Here is a 21,543-nt window from a genome sequence, read left to right as displayed (position 1 = left end):
TTAGATGCTATCTGTTGCCAAAGAACTTTAAAGACAAAAGTCAACTGTTACTACCCAGTAGGGATGGATGTTAATGTGTAGAAAAATGGAGCAATACAGCTTGGGTCTAATTTATGTTTAGATGTCGGCTGCTATTGTAAGGTTAAATTAGCATATTCCCATCCAAGTCAAAAATTCTCACACCCTGCAGGAAGAGTTGGAAAATACTTCCCCTCGCTCTCCCCCACTACTTTCCCCAACCTCCTTATTAACTGCAACTTCTCTTGAACTGGAATTTCTGGAAGTTCAATTATGTCTGTGCTGAAATTAAAAGTCAACCACATTTCAGAGTCTGGGTACGAGGAAAAAAGCTTTACAGTTGTCTTCGTGTCCTTCTTGGGTCAGAACTCAAAGGTTTACATCATAAAGTAGAATCTGGCACACAATAATTCCTTAATGAACGCTTATACATCAATTTTTCTGAACCTTTATAACATGTATGTTAGTATGCTTTTATTTTATGTTCTAATTAATCTTTGAAATGAATTTGGGGATTCTAAGTCTGTTTCTTGAGAGGTAGCATGGTGTAGTGTTAGAGTCAGAATCCTCATTTTTTATGATAACCTTTCACCTTCCTACCTACCTTAGATGGGTTCTTTCTTTTTTTTAAACCCTTACCTTCTGTCTTAGAATTAAAACTAAGTATCTGATTCCAAGGCAGGGGAGTGGTAAGAGCTAGACAATTGCGGTTAAGTGTTTTGCCCAGGGTCACACAGCAAGGAAGTGTCGGGGTCAAATTTGAACCCAGGGCCTCCGGTCCTTAGGCCCAGCTCTCTAGCCACTAAGTCAACTACCTGAGCTTGGGTTCTTCCATTTCAAGACTACTCTTCACTCTCAGAAGCTCGTGCACCTTAAACTTTGGTAGTTTTGAGGTGGTCACTTTAACACGACCTTCTAAATAAGCTCCTGCTAGACAAAAATGGTGTTCCTGCATGATGGAGATCCATGATTTTGGAGCAAGTCAAGCCTCTTTGTTCCAGAAAACACCTATTTCAACAAGTTTAATTACTGGACATGAAACTGCTAGGACAGTAACACTGAATTTCTAGCACAGATAAATGGTGGCATCCTCGATTTGACTATGGAACAGTATCCTAGGGAATGTTAATCAGTCATCTTAACTACTGGAAGGATGCTTAAAAAATTCCACAGCAGCACATCCTACATCTAATTACACAGACAGGTGTCATGTCAGCCTCAAGCCACAGGTTTCTAAGACAGAACTCTCATATGCTCCCTCTTGGGAGTAGTATCTTTAATGTTGCTTACAAAGGAACTTGTCTCTTTAAGTTAATGGTGGCAAAACAATGAGGACTCAGACTTATAAAATAACATTTTAATTGAATAGTAATTAACTGAATTTCATAATATTTGTGAAGCATTCTTCTTGAAAACACTTTGTATGTTAGATACTTAAACATATTACTTTAAAGATAAGAAACTGAGATTCAGGGAAATTAACTGAGGTGTCCAGAATCACCTCATACCTTCTTTCCATTTTTAAAGGAATTCTTTTTTTTTTTGTCAATCAAGTCTTAATCACAATGACTAAAGAGCAATTTGTGGGAATGTCCAGGAGAACTGCTTTTAAGTTAGGCTGAAAAAGGAATGTCAAATATGTAGTAATGATAACTTTTAGAGCTAGATTAAACTTTAGGTCTTCTAGTTTAACTTCTTCATCTTATTGATAAGGGAAACTGAGGCCCAGAGGGCTGAATGACTTGTAACAGGTAGGCAATGCCAAACTGAGTATAGGACTCCAGATTCCTTGACTTCAAATCTAATGCATTTGAAGGCTATCCTATCCTTAAATATTAGGGAAGATCAAAATTGGATTCTTGCTTTTCTAAGCAGTACAGTGGAAAGATAGCTTGGGTTGGAGTCAGAGCTGTTTGAATCCTAGCTCTGCCATTTACCACCTGTGTGATCTTGGGCAATTTAATTGACCTCAATGAGCCTCAGTTTCCTCATCTAAAAATGAGGGGGTTTCACAAGATGTTCTGTAGGGTCCTTGACAGTTCTATTTCTATGAGCATAAGTCAATAATTTATAACAGTAAGAATGGCATGTGGCTCATGGGACTTTTAACGAATTAAATATGAATCCTCTGATAGCTAAATTCATATTGTAGGAGTACTTGGGGAAAGAAATGGAAGAAAGAGGCAATAAAAGAAAAACATTGCTACATTAGTCAATACTAGGTGAAATGAGTCAACATTGGGCAAGAATATAATAATTGATCCATGGACAATGAAAGTGTTTTCTTAAATTAAAAAGACACAAAACTTCCATTAATCAGAAATCTGTGATAATTTAGACCCTTAACTCCCCCCCCCCAATCTATGAAAAAGAAGTATAAAAGGAGGGAAAAGAAAGTATAAGGATTGCCAAAGGATTTGCTTGAGTGAATAAACCATTTTCAAACAATTTGGAAACATTTGCTTATATATGTTAATAATTGATAAACTAGTCTTTTTAAGAGTCAATTAATAAAAAGCCCCAATTATCAAAAAAATCTGTCTAGTACATTTTGAAACCTTTTGATTATTACTTTATGTCAACAATATCACACATTAATAATAATAATAATAATTCATATAGTATTTTAAGGTTTACTAAACACTTTCCTCATCATGACCATTCACAGATTAGGAAACTCAGGCATAGGGTGGCTACAGTGTTCTGTAGAGTGTAAGAGGCAAGGCTAGAACTTGAATCATTTTCACTCCAAGAATCATGTGCTATTTCTGCTACATTGGTTTTACCAAGTTTGTACTATTAGATACAATTTTTACATCCTATAACAAATGTTTTATAATTTAAAATTTCTGCTAATTTGGAATGGCCATTTTTTGTTTAGTGTGAGTTGGCAAGATTTTAATGAAGAAGACTAGAGGATAGGAGTACATAAACAACTCCTACAACATAACTATTCCTTAAGATATGTCATTTGACTTTCCAAATGAAAGACTCATAAATAAATATCACAGCTCATTTCTGGAGAATTTTTTGTCGTTCAGTCACTTCTCAGCTGTGTCCAACTCTTTGTGATTTTTCTTTGCAAAGATACTGGAGTGTTTTGTTTTTTCTCCAACTCATTTTATATATTAGGAAACTGAAGCAAATAGGGTTAAGTGACTTGTCCAGGATCATACAGCCAATAAGTATCTGAGGTCACATTTGAACTTGGGAAAATGAATCTCTATCTACTGCGCCACCTAGCCGCCCTTATGGAGAATTAACTATCTACCAATTAAGACTGTCCAGGTGTGAGCTACTTTCTCAATCTCCCAGTCTGTCAGCATTCTTGCCACATAACTGTTAAGCCAGAATTGCTTGCTTGCTTTTTCTTTTTTTAAACATTTGGAAAGATTTCCAAACTTTTTGTTTGCTTTAAAGAAAAATATTGCTACGTTAGTCAAGCAGGCTTGGGTGGGGTGCTTCCAGCCTGACTCCTAATTGGGAAAATTCCCTACTCACAGTTTAGATAATTTAATAAAGTTCAGATAGAAAGCGCAATGTCACAGATCTAAAAATACAATAGAATTCTCACAATAAGCTCCAGCAGAGTATAGGGGCAGGACTATATTCACTCAGAGTTTTTAATTTCTGAAGGAGATCCATTTCTTGTTGCCCCCAAAGGATTGTAGTAATAAGATTTCTTCCTTCTTTGTCAGCTAGCCTCTGGTATTGATTTGTACAGCTAGACCCAATGTACACGCTTTCCAAATGGCCAGAGTTTATTTTAGATACTCAACCACAGGCACATTTTCAAAGATATTGACAAGAATGGCCTCCCTCCCATTAGATATACTTTCCCTTCTTTTTTACATCTATCCTAATGTCTCCAGAGGCAGGCACTGCCTTCTCTTGAAAACCATTTTCATGAAGGCAAAATCTTGTTTGATGTAGTCCAATTATTCTTTAGGCAATGGAAGAGATGCCCAGACCTTAGCAAGGTGTGGTAGGTTTGGCAAGGAAACTCAATTTCCGTAACATTGTTTGCAACACAGGAAATGTCTCAGGTGGCTGGGGCTCAGTATGTGTTGCCAATTTTTCGGGCTCAGACTTGCTATACTTAGATGAAATATAACTACAGTACATTCTTTAAGTTGGTTGTGTCATAGATGCTTTTAAATTAAATCTGGCCATATCTCAGATACCAACTAGCATCTTTCTCTTTTGTGGGAGCTCTAAAATACTATCTGACCTTCTACCTTTGCTATGTCCCCTAAAAGTATGATGCGATGCACCTATAGTTTTCAGATAACAATAAAAATGGCTAGTACTTACATAGGGCTTTAAGGTTTGCAAAGCACTTTATAAATATTATCTCAATTGATACTCATATTCACTTGCCTAGAGTCACACAGCTAGTTGGAGCAGGATTCAAACTCAGGTCTTCCTGGTTCCAAATTCAAAATTGTAACTACTGTATTGATTAGCTATAACAGACAATAACAACAATTCTATCACATACATACTGTACAAGCAGCAAAAGTAAAGGAAGAATTGCAGCACACATTGTTGTTGACTGCAGAAATAGAAGGCTTACATTAATACAAGTTGTCTGTCTATAACCAGGAAAATCATGATAAAGATTTAACTTCTTGAATGAATGTACTTCTTGAAAGAAGAGAGTGGTAAGACTACAATATCAACCAATCAATTAGCAAATATTTTTAAAGTATTGCATTGGGTTGAGCCCTGCGGACATAAGGAAAAAGTAAACAGTTCCTGTCATCTGGGAGAGACCACTTGAATACTGAGAAGAACATACAAGACACATCTGGAGTGGATAGAAGGTAATGAGAAAGGAAGGCATTAAGGGAGAGACACTTCTTGCCAAAGGTGAGGTGAGCTGAATTCAGGGATTCTCTGAGGGGGATGGGGATAGAGAGAATTTCAGGAAGGGTGAGGGAGACTGGAGATTGGACATCCAGTTTGAAGTTCAACAAGTACTTCTAATACATTGATGGTTTTTGTAAAATGCAGGTACAGAATGAAAAACTTAATAAAAACAGGGTAAGAACCCTTGGAAAAGAGCTACGTGCAAGTTAGGATTGCTCTGTTTTGAGCTAAACAGAATAAATCAAACGTTTGGAGAGAGAGATTAAGGATAGACTAGACTATGAGATTTTACTGGGTGGGCGGGAGAGGATAGAGAAGAGGCACCCAGGTCACCAAACTTTTCAGCCTTACAGTCTGGGTGGCCAAAGGTGCTCTCCCATATTGCTGTCCTAATCCAGGCATGAGCAGCTGTTCTGGAACACGCTATCTCCATTTCAGACCTTTCTCTTAGCCCAGTGCCTCTCTGCTTTCTCTATCCTTTGCAAAAGTGGTGTCTTTGAAATGAAGGGCTGCCCTTCAATTGGGGAATAGCTGAACAAATGGTGGTATATGTTGGTGATGGAATACTATTGTGCTCAAAGGAATAATAAAGTGCAGGAATTCCATGTGAACTGGAACAACCTCCAGGAAGTGATGCAGAGTGAAAGGTGCAGAGTCAGGAGAACATTGTACACAGAGACTGATACACTGTGGTACAATTGAACGTAATGGACTTCTCCATTAGTGTCAGTGCAATGTCCCTGAACAATCTGCAGGGATCTAGGAGAAAAAACACTACCTTCAAGCAGAGGACAAACGGTGGGAGTAAAAACACCGAGGAAAGGCAACAGCTTGACTACAGGGATGGAGGAGATATGATTGAGGAGAGCCTCTGAATGAGCACCCTAATGCAAAAACCAATAACATGGGAATGAGTTCGAATTGAGGACACATGTGATACCCAGAGGAATCATGCATCACCAATGGGAGGGGTGGGGCGGGAGAAAAAAGAAAATGATCTTTGTTTCCAAGGAATAATGTTTGAAAATGACCAAATAAAATAATGTTTAAAAGGGAAAAAAAGTGGTATCTTTGGGCAGCATATTAAAAGCAAGTTATACCTTTTTCACTACTGCCCTAATATTCGCACAAGCTCATAAATCACCACATGTTTTTCCAATTTGGGCATATTTAAGGGCAGTGTCTCCTAGAATAAGAGCCATGTGAAAAGATCCAGAAAAGGTTACAATGTGTGGCTCAGCAATGGTGAACCCTATTGGATTTGGAATTCTTCCCTGGCAATATTAACCCCATCAATTTAATATCAGGCATGCCTTTGAAAGCTAAGATCAGGTTATTTAAGACTGTCTTCTTCCTCCTTGTCTTTGGATGCACAAATGCCTATATGCCATAACTGCAGGTCTGTTGAACCATCTCTCTCAACAGCTCATGGGTAATAAGCATGTGGGATTAAAAAAAGATTTTAGTTCCCATAAATTTTGCTGATTTATACATTAGCTTGTAATTTAAACTGAAATGGTGCTTATTTAGGAAGAATGAGCATCACTCCCATTTTTTTCTTAGGCTAGGCTAGGGAATCATTTTCTGTGGGATCATTGTCTCTGGAATGTTATCCTCTAATAAGAACATGAAGGTAAGGAGGCTCTTCTTTGCAGAGATATATTAGACTAAAAGGTTAAGACAAAGATTTTCACCCATGGCCAATATGTTGATTCATTTTTATTAACATTACTTTTTGTAAGAGCTAATATTGTATTGGCAGAGGGCTGGGAAGATATTGGGAAGTAATAGCAATATGTTGAAAAACATCAATATAACTTCTTTTAGGAAACTGGGAAGATGGTGACAATTAAGTGGACCTAGGGGAGCTAGGCAGAATGCCAGGCCTGTAATCAGCAGGCCCTGGGTTCAAATTTGGCCTCAGACACTCCCTAGTTTTGTGACTTGGGGCAAGTCACTTAACCTCAATTGCCTAGCCTTTTACCCCTCTTCTGCCTAAGACAGAAAGTAAGGGTTTAAAAAAGAAAGGAAGAAGTGGAACTAGATGAGAACTCTTTTCCTTCTTCCCCATATGCCCTTGACCTAGATGATGAGCAAGGGAAGTTTAGAATCATATAATTTTATTACTTCAAGGGTCCCTTGAGTCCAAATAAAATGATAACAATTTTAACAGCTCACATTTATAAATGCTTTAAGATTTATGAAAAAAAAATCTCTGGCAAAGGTCTAATTTCTCAAATTTATTTATTTTTTAAATCCTTACCTTCCAGCTTGGAATCAATACTGTGTATTGGTTCTAAGACAGAAGAGTGTTAAGGGCTAGGCAATGGGGGTTAAGTGACTTGCCCAGGGTCATACAGATAGGAAGTGTCCAAGGCCAGATTTTAACCTAGGACCTCCCATCTCTAGACCTGGCTCTCAATCCATTGAGCCACCTAGCTGCCCCCTAATTTTTCACATTTATAAGGAGCTAAGTCAATTGTACAAAAAAAAAAATCAAGCTATTCTCCAACTGATAAATGGGCAAGGGGCGTGAATAGGCAGTTTTGAGATAAAGAAATCAAAACTATCAATAAGCACATGAAAAAGTGTTCTAAATGTCTCATAATTAAAGAAATGCAAATCAAAACAACTTTGAGGTACCATCTCACAGCTAACAGATTGGCCAATATGACAGTAAAGGAAAATAATAAATGTTGGAGGGATTGTGGCAAAATTGGGACACTAATACACTGCAGGAGTTGTGCATTAATCCAACCATTCTGGAGAGCACTTTGGAACTATGCCCACAGAGCTTTAAATGACAGCCTGCTCTTTGATTCTGCCATACCACTGCTGGGTTTGTGCCCCAAAGAGACAATAGGGAAAAATATGTGTATAACAATATTCACAGCCATGCTCTTTGTAGTGGGAAAAAATTGGAAAATGAGTAGGTATCCATTGACTGGGGAATGGTTGAACAAACTGTAGTATCTGATGGTGATGGAATAATATTATGCTGAAAGGAATGATGAACTGGAGGAATTCCATGTGAACTGGAACGGCCTCCAGGAACTGATGCAGAGCAAAAGGAGAACCAGAACACTGTACACAGAGACCGATACACTGTGGTACAATCAAATGTAATAGATTTTTCTACCAGCAGCAATGCAATGATCCAGGACAATCCCAAAGAACTTAAGAGAAAGAACACTATCCACATCCAGAGAAAAAACTGTGGGAGTAGAAACACAAGAAAAACATATGATTAATCACATGGTTTGATAGGTATATGATTGGGGATGTTGACTTTAAATGATCACTCTATTGCAAATATTAATGATAAGGAAATAGGTTTTGAACAATGATACATGTAAAACCCAATGGAATTGCTTGTCAGCTCAGGGAAAAGGAAGGGAAGATGGGAGGGAAAGAACATGAATCATGTAACCATGGAAAAATATTCTAAATTAATTCATCAATAAAAAATTAAAAACTTAAAAGATTAACAAAGAAAATTAGCAAAGAGCATACTGCTTTTAAATTGACTCAGAAAATATGCTGATTTACTATCAAAACCTTATCATAACAGAATTTAATTCATTCAAAAATTCCAGAAAGTATGAGAATTTGGGTAGACCTCTAAGAAACCTATGTAATTCTCAAACTTTCACAGGATCATCACTGGCAATCATGGAGAGACATCTGTATTCTGAGGTGATCAAAGTCAATACTAGATGTATGGGAACCTTTCTAAAAGAGGACCATCACAGTTGCAGGCTAATTTGATACAAATATATATATATATATATATTACATATATATGTATGTAGGAAATTTTGCTTTCAGATATTTTCACATAACTTAAACTTTGGTCTCTCCTCCCTAAGTTTGAATGTCTTAAACATTCCTTGGATACATGATTATTTGAAATTATCTACATAATTATAAGTGAAGAATATTTTGAAAAAAATTACTCAAGTAGCAAAATATGGAAGAGATTATTGAAATCTCAGCTAAACTATAAGGTTGAGGAAAAGCTGAGCTAATCACATCAAAGTCAGAAGAAATTCCAATAGCCATTATACACACATATAAAAAGGAAACCACATGCAAAGAACATAGTAGAGACTACTGTATAGAAGAATTTCCTTTGGTAGCTCTTGCTAATTTTACAAATGACAGGATATTAACAATACAGCTACACAACTTTGTGAATATTAGATACTGTTTTTTAAAATGAAGTTCATTAAACAATCATTAGCGATCTACACAGGATATTAAATCATTGTATATTAAGGGTGCTACAGGAAAGTAAAAATTCTCCATATAGTATAGGATTGTTACAATGCAAGCTCTAGACACGTAAACATTTCATGGTAAAATATGTGATTCAAGTTTGTGCTATTCTTGAATGCAAATAGTTTTTCAGATCCTTTATTCATTCATTCATCAAATCAGCTAGGAGTGTATATTGTACAAAGCACTTTGCTAAGTCATGAAGGGAATACAAAGATGAGCAGGACATGGCCCATGCCCTAACAAAGGTTAAAATCCTAAGGAGATGGAAAAAAAAATATATATATATATAATTTAATATGAAGTAGAAAATGAAAAATGCATAAAAGTGCCATCAGAGTTCTTCTAGATCAATACTCAATCAAGCAGTTACTGTAATGTTATATACTTTCTACAAGTGCCCTTCTAAAGCACTGGGGTTGATAAGATTAAAAAGTCACTTACTACCCTCAAGGAAATTACATTCTAACTCAAGAGCACACACCCACAGACTGAGGTAGATATGAGTTGCCTTGGGATGGGAGAACACCAACAGCTAGGGGAATCAGGAAAGGCCTCCTACAGCAGGTAGCACTTAGACTAATTCTCAAAGGAAACCAGGAATCTCAAGAGGCAGGCGTGCAGAAAGACAGCGTTCCAGCTCTTCTAAGCCAGGGCTATCCTTGAGACTTTTCTCTAGGGTCAACCAGAACTGGACTATATATTCATGGACAGGTATTTTTACTTCCACAAATTCCAAGCGGTAAAAGATCTTTTGAAATTGGCAGTAGTATACATTGCCAGACTTTACCTAACAATTCATATACAGATTTCTCTTTGAAAACAAGGATATGTACTTAGCAAGTATATAGGACTAAAATATACATGGGTTGATTTGGGGGAAATATCAACTCAAGGAAAAATGTTTACCTGAGGGCTTCTTTACATGGGAAAACTTGAATGAAAGTGTTAGTGTTATAATAATTGTTAACATCATAGCAATATAAAACCACAATAATCAAACTGAACAGTTGTTACTGGAATTTTTAGCTGAGCAAAATCACTTATTGAAGTGACATTGAATAGGATGCCAACTTTCCTTAAGAGTTTCAAGAGTTTGGGATAGCACATTCTCAAGAAGGAAATTCTATCTCATCTTTCTTGAAGAGATTAAAAATGGCAAGGTTGAAACAAATAAAGAAACCACAGATATACTTGCTCATGGGAATGCAATGATTTAAAGTCATAACAAACTTCTTGGATGTAGAGTATGTGACAAAAATGGGATTAAAAGGAATGCATACAATGAATCAGCATCTTGAAAGATAGTGCCCACACGTTTCCTAGAACAATCTCTGAGATGTCTTTGCTGGGCATTGTCACTTTATCACTATAGTTCCTGTACCAGGATTAGTGGCAAAGCTTACTAGCCCAATTAGGCCTGGGAAGTTAGGTGATGCAGAATTTTGGTCCTGAAATCAGAAAGACTCATGTCCCTGAGTGTAAATCTGGCTGCAGGTACCTACTAGCTGTGTGACCCTGGGCAAGTCATTTAACTCTGTTTGTCTCAGTTTCCTCATCAAATGAGTTACTGAAGGAAATTGCAAACCACTTGCCAGTACCTCTGCTGAGAAAACCCCATGTGGGGTCATGAAGAGCTGGACACAACTGAAAATGACTGAATAACAACAACAAAATAGAGCTGGCTTGGGGTGTCATTTGCTAGTTCACTGTGTTAACTCAAACAGTATTCATGAACTGGAATACTTTCTCCCAAGCAACTGATCTTCTGGGTTTTAAAATCTGGGCATTTATTCTTAAAACTTTTCTCCTGCTTAATGTTTGCATTTTTACAGTGGCTGACTTACCATCTGTGTTTCGGTTTTTGGAAAGTAATGCAATTGCCCTTTATGGAAGTTTTCAAGAGGAAACAATTGGGAGAAGGACATATTTTTTCTTTGAGCTAATATTTCCCCAAAGTAAACCATATGTAGAGGCAGCATGGTGCTGGCATTGGAGTCAGGAACACTTGGGTTCCCATGCCTGTGGCTGAGAAATATTAGCTGTGCATCACTTAACTTCTTAACCCCACTCAACTCTTTAAGGCTAGAAGTTACAGATGAGTTTTAAAGTTAACAACCAAAAATCTGTGGAGTTTCTATACCACAGTTCCCTAAACTCAGAACATCTAAAGTATGGAATCTCAGTACTGAGGGCAAACATTTGGTGCTTAGGAAAACTCATGTAGTACTTAAACTACCTTTACATTGGGTACCAAATTGGGTCCTTAGGATTTGATGCCCTACTTCTTGATCCAGATATCTTAGTATTTGTTATAAATCAGAGGTTCTTCATTTTTTTTATGTCAAGGACTCCTCAGAATGTTCTTGACTATATAATATATATGAATATGGGATTATAAAGGAATTTTATATTCATATTGAAATAAAGATGTAATCTGCCCCCCCAAGTTTATTGACCCCCTGAAATCCATCTACAGACCAGTTAGGGGACCATGAACCTCAGGTTTAAACCCCATGACCTAAACTTGGATATCTCTAAAACTCCAAACTGAAAATATAGACAGAACCCCTTTCCTCTGAGAATTCTGAGACTTTCACCCCTTATTCATTTGCATTGTGATCCAAAACAGCTAGATTGGGCACTTGGATGGGAAAGGAAAGGAGCTGGCAGCCTTTTGAAACATTTGGATGTTTCAATAAGCACCTGGCACATAGAAGAGCAGCACTTTCAAGCAGGCACTAATCTGATGCCCCACACAATTTTAAAAAGGCCAAGAGATGGACTTGGAAAGCTGCCTTCTTATGCTTGCTGATTTTTCTGTCATTAAATGACGTTTACAAAAATCTCATGTACCAGCACTTTAGGAGATTACTGATAGACTGATTCAGAATCCTAGTCCATTGTTCTTGGGCTGTTACTGAAGCTGCCTGAAACATACTTCCCATTACTATTGCTGATTGTATAAGCTCAAATGATGTGCTGATAAACAAAATGATTTGACACCTGTGAAACTATATTGTTGAATATACTTGGACTCATCACAACTATTAAAAATAATCTAAACTAGAACAATTAAAATGCAACTATTGACCTGCTACACCGAACTGCATCATGCTCTAAGGAGTACAAATAGACCTAATTGTGCTCTTTGATGACATGCAGGGCTAATGACTTTGCAAGTTTTCTAAGTCTACTTTAGAAATGATTCACCATTTTGGAATTATTACAAAATAATCTATAACTTCATAACTTTTGACTTAGCAATATTACTACTGAAGGCTATAGCCAAATGGGGTCAAAGGCAAACAAAGGTTCTATATATGCCAGAATATTTATAGAAGCAGATCTTGGGGGGTAGCAAAACAACCAGCCAAGATAAAAAACAACTAGAAACAAAGGGTGTCCACCAGTTTGGAGGACTATTAAATGAACACTGGTATAAGGATAAAATGAAATATTATTATACCAAAAGAATAAAAGGAATTCAGAAAAGCATGGAAAGACTTGTATAAACTGATGTAGATTATAGCCATTGGACTCAGGAGAATGATATACTCAATTATTACATAGTCCAGGAAGGGCCATCAAACTTATTAATTGCAATACTCAATGTTGGTCCAGGAAAATATATGATGAAACATCTATTTCCTCTCTTTAGGAAAGGTAGGAGTGGGAGGCACTAACTAGTTTTACATAACTGTTTTCTTTGTTACAAGAGGGTACATATATGTGAGGGAACTACATTTGGAAAGTATTGTGGTATAAAAACAAAAGACACCAATAAAACTTTGAAAAAGAAAAGGTTTCCCAAGTGCCTTTCATGGGACATTCTCTGCTTTCACCTGATGGGCCATTTAGCAGATTCTGCCAACTATGACAGTGGTCAAATCAGGGGGCCATTACTCAATCTTCCAACACTGGAAAAGAAAACAGCCATAATTTTAGTTTTAAAATAAGTACAGTAAAAGGTGCTGACAGAAATATCAAATGCCTGGATTCCTCACTCATTCAGGAAGCACTCTTGGTTTGTTTAAAATTGTGCTGCCATGGTGATTCTAGTGTATAAGGCAAAAGTGGACTAAAATATGTATGGTAGGTAAGCAATTTTTAAAAAAACTCAACGACTTCATAAAGCTACCCATAGGAATTTGATGACATATTTTCCTATTGGGGAAAAACAGACATTAAAAATAAATTTGAAGTTTTGTTAAATATGAAAGGAAGGATGCTGGAACTAAGCAGAATTTTCAGGGGGAAAAAATCCAGTCATTTTCATATATGTTGCTGAACAGCCTGAATAATTATAAATTAAATCATCATGCAAATTCACAAGAGACTGAATTTTTAAAAAAGGGTGAGCTCTCCTCCTTCTTTCACCTTTGACATCCTCTCCTAACTCCTTCTATACCTTGATCTACCATCACCAGAGTTCTTCATTCTTATATTTCCTGATCCACTGATTCCTCCCTTCCTCCTCTATAAAATAGCACTTAATTGTCTATACCTTCTTCCCTAACTCTTTCTTAGGTCTGTCTGTCCTAGAGAATCTTTACACAGTTGACTTTGAGCCATTTTGCCTATGAATCATTTAAGTCTCTTAGAGCACAGTCTTCACTCGACTTTTCCCAACCATTTGTAATCTTGCTTGTATGCCATCACTCTAATCACATGGCTATGTCTCTGCCTCTTTCTTTCCCCCCATACTCATGATCTTCCTGAAGATCAGTAGGTGCTTAATGAATTCTTATTGATTGGTTGATACATTACTGGCCTTTGTTTTTTCCCCTTCCTATTTTCTCTGACTTCAACATCTCCTGTATAGATATGGCCATTCTCTAAATCTTGATTCTTGTTTAAGAGGCACCATGATATATTAGAAATAAAAATACCTGTGTTTGATCTGGGCATTAAGACCTTGAGCATAATTTAACCTCTCTGGGCCTCCTTTTTCTCTTCTATATAATAAAGAACATGGACTGGACTAGATTAACCCTGCAATTTTTCCATCACATCACCATTCCTCCTTCCCAAACAAGCCAGTCTTTACTCCTCCCGCAACACATATCAGAGCTATACAAATTAATTGTCTTAGGTACTATAGTGTCCAGACATTGGTAGTAGGGTGATGATGCTTTAAGGAATAAAACTGTAGCCAACATTAGCTAACTATATACCACATTTTCAATTTGTTTCCTTCCTTGTCACTTTTCAAAATCCTTCAGTGGGACAGGCTCACCTAACTGGAATGGTTTCCATACACAATTATGGTTAACCTTAAATACAGAACTATTAAGGAAACATGGTTTTGCAGGCTGAGGAAAAATTTCTGCACTGTTCCTGATACAAATGTTTCTCTGTTTTTTTAATATATTTCCCTTTCCTTTTTGCTTACATCCAAATTTCTTTACATCTACTAGAAGGATGCCTTCTACAATCTTCCTGCCCCTACATTTTATGATTTTCCCATAAGAAAAACATTGGAATATGCCCTCCAGTGTCTCTTTTCTCATTCACTACCTACTATTCTTCTCCCTCTAATTCAATCCAACAATGTAGCAAATATTTGGTTCACATCAACTCTATATTCAAGCCTGGAATATTTGTACAATTTCTGTGTTCAGCACTGTAAGATGTATACATCTTCTATGTGTTCCACATACAAAAGACAAAAAAAAGCCCAAACAACAACAAAAATAGTCATGCCCACAAAGAATTTAAATTCTCTTCTGGAGCACATGCTTTCTCTATGAAGATCTTTTAGTTAGGAAAGTTGTGTTGAGTTCCCTCCCATCCCAATATCATAACAGTGGTTTGAATCAGAAGACTGGATCATACCCTAGCTTTGTTTCTGCCTATCTATGGGCAAATGCTCCATATTTCTTGATCTTAAATATGGGAGCCTGGTCACTATTCATAACATCATGAGAACAGTTAATACAATGTGTGCTTCTCAAGACAGAAAATGTCATCACTGGGGAAATAATCAATGCATCCTTAACTTCTTCTTCATCTACCTTCCAAATTTGAAGATTGTTTTGTCAAATATAACAATCTGGAAAAATATACAGGTGTGGACATGCTGTGATCTAGGAATGCTCATATAATACTCATCAGTCTCCAAGGGAAATGCACCCACATCAGATGAAATCACAGATCTGCCAAAGTACCAGAGTTTCTTACAAAAACATTTATATGCCGATAAAACAAAAGGTTGTGGTGAAACATGGTTACAAAACAAAACAAAAAAACCTTCTGATGCCATATATACTTTAGTTTTATATCAGTATATATATGTAAATATATATGTATATACACACACTGTGTATATGTATATAATAATATGTACATACACATCATCATCATCATAACATACACACAATATGTGTGTATACCCACACACATATTAAAGTAGCAGATGATTATGAAAGAAGTTCAGAAAATGGGAGAGGTAGAAGTTGCCAAAGCAATTTTTTTTTCAAGCAGCATGAAGCAGTGGTTTGGAAATCAGAAGACTTAGGTCCAAACCCTGACAGTGACTCTTATTATTCATGTGACCTTGGTTAAGTCACAACCTCTATGGAACTCAGATTCTTCATCTGTAAAATGAAAAGGTTGAAGGACAGCTAGGTAGCACAGCAGACAGAGAGTGCTAAGGCCTGGAGTCAAATCTGACTTCAGACATTTCCTAGCTGTGTAACCCTAGAAAAGTCACCAAATCCCAACTGTCTAGTCCTTACCACTCTTCTGGCATGGAACCAATACTTAGTACTAGTTCTAAGACAGAAAATAAGCTTTTTTTGTTTGTTTTTAAAGAAGTTGTTGGAGTAGCATCTCAGGGAGTCAAGAATCTGGGGTTTTGAACTTCATTTTTTTGATAGCTATATTTCAATATAATTGGTTTCCTTTTTTTATGCTGTGTTTTATTTCATGCATTTTAAACCACTATTCTGAGAAGGAGTTCACAGGCTTCACTAGACTACCAAAGAGGTTCAAGACAACAAAGATTCCTCAGACACTTCCCAGCTGTGTGACCCTGGGCAAGTCATTTGACCTCCTTACCACTCTTCTGCCTTGGCGCCAATACTGTGTATTGGCACCAAGACAGAAGGTAAGGGTTTAAAAAAAAAGACAACAAAGATTAAGAATGCTTTAGACAGTCTTTAAAGTGCCTCGGCTTAGAAATTAATAATAATCTGTAGAAATGGTGAGCTGAGTACCTTGAGCAATGAATTCCTTGGTATTTGCTTTGAAATATTTCCGAATGATAACAAATCATTAAAATAAAATATATCTCCAATAAATTTTGGAGAAAAAACTCATAGAAGAAAAGAAAGAAACCATACCAGAGGTTCATGGGAGTGTCATAACTTTTGAGAAAATAAAGCAATATAATCTCTTTTATAACTATAACCTTAGTTTGAAGAATGTTTAGCAGTAAAGTCCAAGTATTAACATCAATATACATATTCTTTTGTGTATTAATTGGCATTAAATCTAGGGCTCTGTTTAAAAAAAAAAAGAATAAAAACCAAGAATATACTCAATGATCAAAGGGCCAGAATCAAGCTTGAAGAGTAATAGCATAAAGGATGTCTTTTGTTTACAGAACCAATAAATGATGTACCCAGAAAGGTCTAATCATACTGTTATTTCATTGTTTCAAGCATCTGAACTAAATACAGCTTCAGCTGCTATTTTGTATGTTAAATCAAAAATTTCACGATTCTTAAGTTTGTTATCACAAAAAACAAGACTACAATAGTCCTCCATTATCTACCCATGTTTCTTTTAAAAAATCAATCTTGTCTAGTTCTAATATAAAATTTAATATTAAATATTAACTTAAATATGAAATGTTTTAAGTATTAGCTCTTATATAATAGTTGTATGGGCAACACCTTGGTAAGATAGACTTGACAACCAGAGACAATGAAGTCATTAGGAAAAGAAATGCCACTAGCCTCCTCTTACATAGCATCTGAGTTTAACAACTAGAAGTTAGTTGGAACAGCTTTGACTGTCCAGTTGTCATTACTTTTATTTATGATTTTTGGCACAGTGTGCATAAAATCACATTAACATCAAAGATCTACATCCCAACCCGGAAGATATTACAATCAAAAGGGAAAGAAAACCTAGATCAGTTTTAACAGCCCTTGTTTTTGAGGTTGTGAAACAATCTAAGTTTTAAAAAAATGCACCCAAATCTTTCATCACCAAATCAAAATCAAATAGCGCCAGCCAAAGGGGGAAAAATCTTCTCTCCTCTGGGCACTGCTTTCTTTCATTCTTCATTGGTAAGTGCCAAAAAGAGAAGAAATGCTTGCTGTCATCATAATTTAAGCTCCAAACACACCCCCAAACCAAAATCCTCATTAGATGATGTAAACCACTATCCTTGAACAATTAATTGGTCAATTTTCCCTTCTATTTAGTGGCTGATTCTTGAGTGGTTTGGATGGCAGTCAGAGCTACTTTCCTAAAAGCAAGCTAGGAAAACTTCAGTGATGCCAGACCACTTGGCTATTCCATCTTGCTTGTTGGAAAAGGGGAAAAAATGCTAGTTACCCCAGAGGCCTCTAGTCAAGTGCCTTGGGATCAGGAACATTATTACTTCTCTGGAATAATCTGAAAAAGTAGACTCTAAATCTTGGTATAACATTCTCCTCTCCTGAGACCTACTCAGACCAAACATTAAGTTTGACATTCTTGTTAAATTATATATGAGGCCGTGGAAGAGTTGGACCCTGGCAAAAATGTAAACCCACATGCCAGTGTCTTGATGTGCTTGGTTTTGGCTTGCTCTAGTCAAAACCAGTGAGGAAGATAGGGCCCAGGCAAGTGAAAGGGGGCCTAATAATAGTTTTCTAAGTGTCCTACCTTCTCTCAGTCCCACCACCCTGTAGAACAGAGGGGGGGCCTTCCTAAAGCCCATTCAATCCAGGTAGGGACTACAGAGTGGCCTAATTCTGATAACTCAGACTGGTCTCTCCCAGCAGCATCCACCTTCAAATGAAGGGAGAGGAGGCTTAAACCATCACTGATAGAGAGCTCAAGAGCCCCCCTAATTTTAAAAAGGAAGAAACTGATGGCAATAGGAGTTGAATGAGTTGTCCAAAAGAATAGTAATAGTACATAGGTAGACCCCAAAAATTTGAACTCAAGTCCCCTGGCTCCAAATTCAGCATTTTCCCCAAAGTACTGACAGTTTTGGGTGGGGGGTAAAATTTCTCTCTATTTTCAGCTCCAGGAAGAATCTTGCAAACAAAGAAAGTGCTGGAAAGGGGAAGGATCCAGGGGTGCCACTAGTTTCTCTACCATGGCCAGTACCGACTCCAAGTTTCTCTAAGTACGTCCTCATCCTGGAGGTATGCCTCAGTCAAAGTCATTTCTTAATCAGCATGACATTGTTAGGAAACTTTCAAGTTGGTTGCTTTCTTCTCCTCCTCTCTCAGAAACGGGACTCCAGAGAGCAGCAGTGGAGAGACTGCTGCATCTTTGGGGTTTGTGGTTATACATGGACACACATGCACAAGGACCTCTACTTTGGGGTAGCTAATTCAGCCAATCATTCCCCAGCATGTCCTCAGCATAGTGTCAGACGCTAGAGGGATGCCTTGGGCTTGATTTGCTCCTGAAATTCCCAAAGTAACTAGCAAACTTTCCCGGTATCACACAGGACTCAGATCTAGGGGAGTAATGTGAAAGGAAAGAGCGGGTGGGGTGATAGGGAATCCTCTGGATGGATCAGAGGACGTCCTCCCCGGTGAGCTAAGGACTCAAAATCAGTAGAACGGTCTCCTCCCCGACCCCAGCACCCACGTTATACAGCCAAGCCTCTCTCTCTTTCTCCCACTGCCAAACCCTCTAAGCAGCCGTAGAGAGAAGGATGGGAGGCAAAAGAAGTAAAGTGAAGAGCCCCGGATAGGAAAGATGCTTTCTTTCGACCCAGTCTACAGTGGTTCAGGCTTCCATTCACTCAAACGAGAGAGGGGAAAGAAAGGAGGAGAAAAAAGAGAGAGGGGAGGGGGAGAGAGAGAGGGGAGGGGGGTGAGAGAGAGGGAGAGAGGGAGAGAGGGAGAGAGAGAGAGAGAGAGAGAAAGAGAGAGAGAGAGAGAGAGAGAGAGAGAGAGAGAGAGAGAGAGAGAGAGAGAGAGAGAGAGAGAGAGAAGAAAAAAAGAAAAAAGAAAGAGGAAAAATGGAAAGAAAGAATGAAAGAGACATATGGATGGAATTTACAAGCTACAGGATTGGGGGGGGGGGGAGTCCCATCCATTTCCCCAGTGGTTCTTCAGATTATTGTCTAGCCGGGTCGGCCTGCCCTTACCACCACTTCTCGAACAGCTCATCTCCCCCCAACCCCCCAAGAAAAAAAACATAAAGTTTGCAAAATCCCAAGGCACCGATCCCCTCACCTTACCTTGCCAAGTCCTCAGATCCTGGGGCCACTCTAAACTTTTTTCCTTTTTTTTTTTTCAGTTGGGTACCGGGGGTGGGGGTGGGGGAGAGAAAAGGAGGGAGGAGAAAAATGGGAGGGGGGGGGGAACCACCCACCCAGCAGCAGCAGCAACAGCAACAGCAGCAGCAGCAGCAACAGCGAGAGCGCTCAGGCCAAGCTGGCACTTTGGGGGACTGACTGCCGCGGAGCCTAGCAGGTACTCAATAATATATACAGATTAGTCAAAGGAGAGCACACCAACTTCATGACTCAGTGATTCTTCATTAAAAGCTACTGTCTCTCTGGGCCTTCAGAATAAAAGTCCTCCCTTCTGAGTGGTTGGAATCCCTCTCTCCCAGCTCCGAGCCAGGAGGAGAAGAGGCGTTCCTTGTTCCCTTTGCCTCCTCCTCCCGAAAGTCAGAGAACCGAGCCACAGTCAGGTTTGAGGAAGGTTTGGCCAGCCCCCTTTCTTCCACACTTAATTCATTCTGTAGTTTTGTCTTCCTTCGCCCTCCCCCGCAATCTCTCCATTCGCAGGACCTCTTTCTGAGGCCACCTACTCAAACAATGTTTAAGTTTTCCGGAACTGCAAAGATATTTTTTTTAAAAAAGTTACTTTTTGAATTTTCTCTTTCCTCTTTTACTAATAAAGGTTGTATAGCAGTGAACTCTTCTTTTCGCCCCCACTTTTTTTTTTCCCAAGGGTCTTTTATTTATTTTTTTTTTCTGTTTCCATTACAGCCTGAAAAGAAATCAATGGTAAACCAGACTGTCGCGTTCTATTCAGGGGGAAAGGAAATGGCTTGGGTTTATTTGAATGAATATAGCCTTGAAGCAGCAGTAGTATTTTTTTTTTCGGGGATGAGGGTGGTGGTGGTTCGGGTGGGGGGCATGGGAAGGAAGGTAACCTTTTAGTTGATTACACTTTTTGATGCTACAAAATGTTCATCTATGGTGTATAATAAAACCGTATCAAGACAAGTCATAAAGAACACAATAGGGAAAAACGAACTGTTTGTTTTTTTTAAAGTAGAGAGAATGTATAATCCTGAGGTCCAGCTAGGAGTTTACTGGGGTTAATCATGCTATAGAATACCTGAATCCAGAATCCCTTAGGGTAAAGAGTATGTCAGTCACCTTACAACATCTTAGGACTGTATTTTAGAATCCTATTTACTTCTTCAGTCATAAACCATCTGGAGCCCAAGTCACTGGCTTTTGTGAATCTTCCTGAGTTTTAGGAGGAAAGAGACTCCTTTTCATTCACTGACACTTTATAGTCTTTCCCCCAAATCAAGTTAACATTAAACCCTAACCAGCTGATGGTCATCATCACCATTACCACTACCATAAGACCACATCTGTAAAACTTTTAAAATTGGCATTGAAATGAAATGAATACAAATAAAAGTTGAATAACCAATGGAAAATCTAGTTAGAAATGTCCTTTTATTTTTCCCCTTTCTATTTTTTCCTTCCTTCCTTTCTTCTTTCCCTTTTTTCCATCTTTCTTCTTTTTCCCTTTCATAGAAGTCACAGAGTATCTAGTGAATAACAGAACCTATCATGGATCATTCATTTAGGAAAAAAGCAAAGTGACTAATAGCTATCTAGCCACTGAAAGTGTTGGTACTTGGCAGCAAAAAAATCACATGGATCTCCAGCAGACAAGGGTAATTGAAAGAACACTAGTCCTAGGGGTCAGATCTGGGACTGTTACTAACTGAGTGTGTGATATTGGGCAAATTACTCTATCTTTATGGGTCTCAGTTTCCTCATGTGTAATGAGCTCTTAGGTCTATTCTAATATTTTATGATTTTGTGATTTACTAATGTAAAAGGAGTTTGAGACTTGCCTAGACCACCTATGAGGAAAGATGTAGGTTCAAGCCCCATTATACTAACCCTATCTCCCTTTTAGGAGATACATAATG

At 37.9% G+C, this 21,543-nt stretch overlaps 1 protein-coding gene across 8 annotated transcripts in view; it reads right to left on the bottom strand.

Moving 5' to 3' along the window:
- The window catches only part of PALLD (palladin, cytoskeletal associated protein), a 490,519-nt gene that overhangs the window by 100,029 nt on the left and 368,947 nt on the right, over positions 1 to 21,543 (bottom strand). The window contains exon 1 of one of the 8 annotated variants that reach the window (XM_056802875.1): positions 19,592 to 20,130. The exons of 5 other annotated variants lie outside the window; for them this stretch is intronic. The gene's annotated coding sequence lies outside the window, so the exon portion shown is untranslated. Of the gene's footprint in view, positions 1 to 19,591; positions 20,131 to 21,543 lie in introns of those variants that run through there. 2 more of the 8 variants (XM_056802876.1, XM_056802878.1) reach the window with 2 other exon arrangements.

The sequence above is a fragment of the Monodelphis domestica genome, chromosome 6 (assembly GCF_027887165.1).
Source record: "Monodelphis domestica isolate mMonDom1 chromosome 6, mMonDom1.pri, whole genome shotgun sequence".
NCBI classification, from domain to species: Eukaryota; Metazoa; Chordata; class Mammalia; order Didelphimorphia; family Didelphidae; genus Monodelphis; species Monodelphis domestica.
Note: the sequence above shows the minus strand (reverse complement) of the source record. Positions and strands in the feature narration are given on the sequence as shown.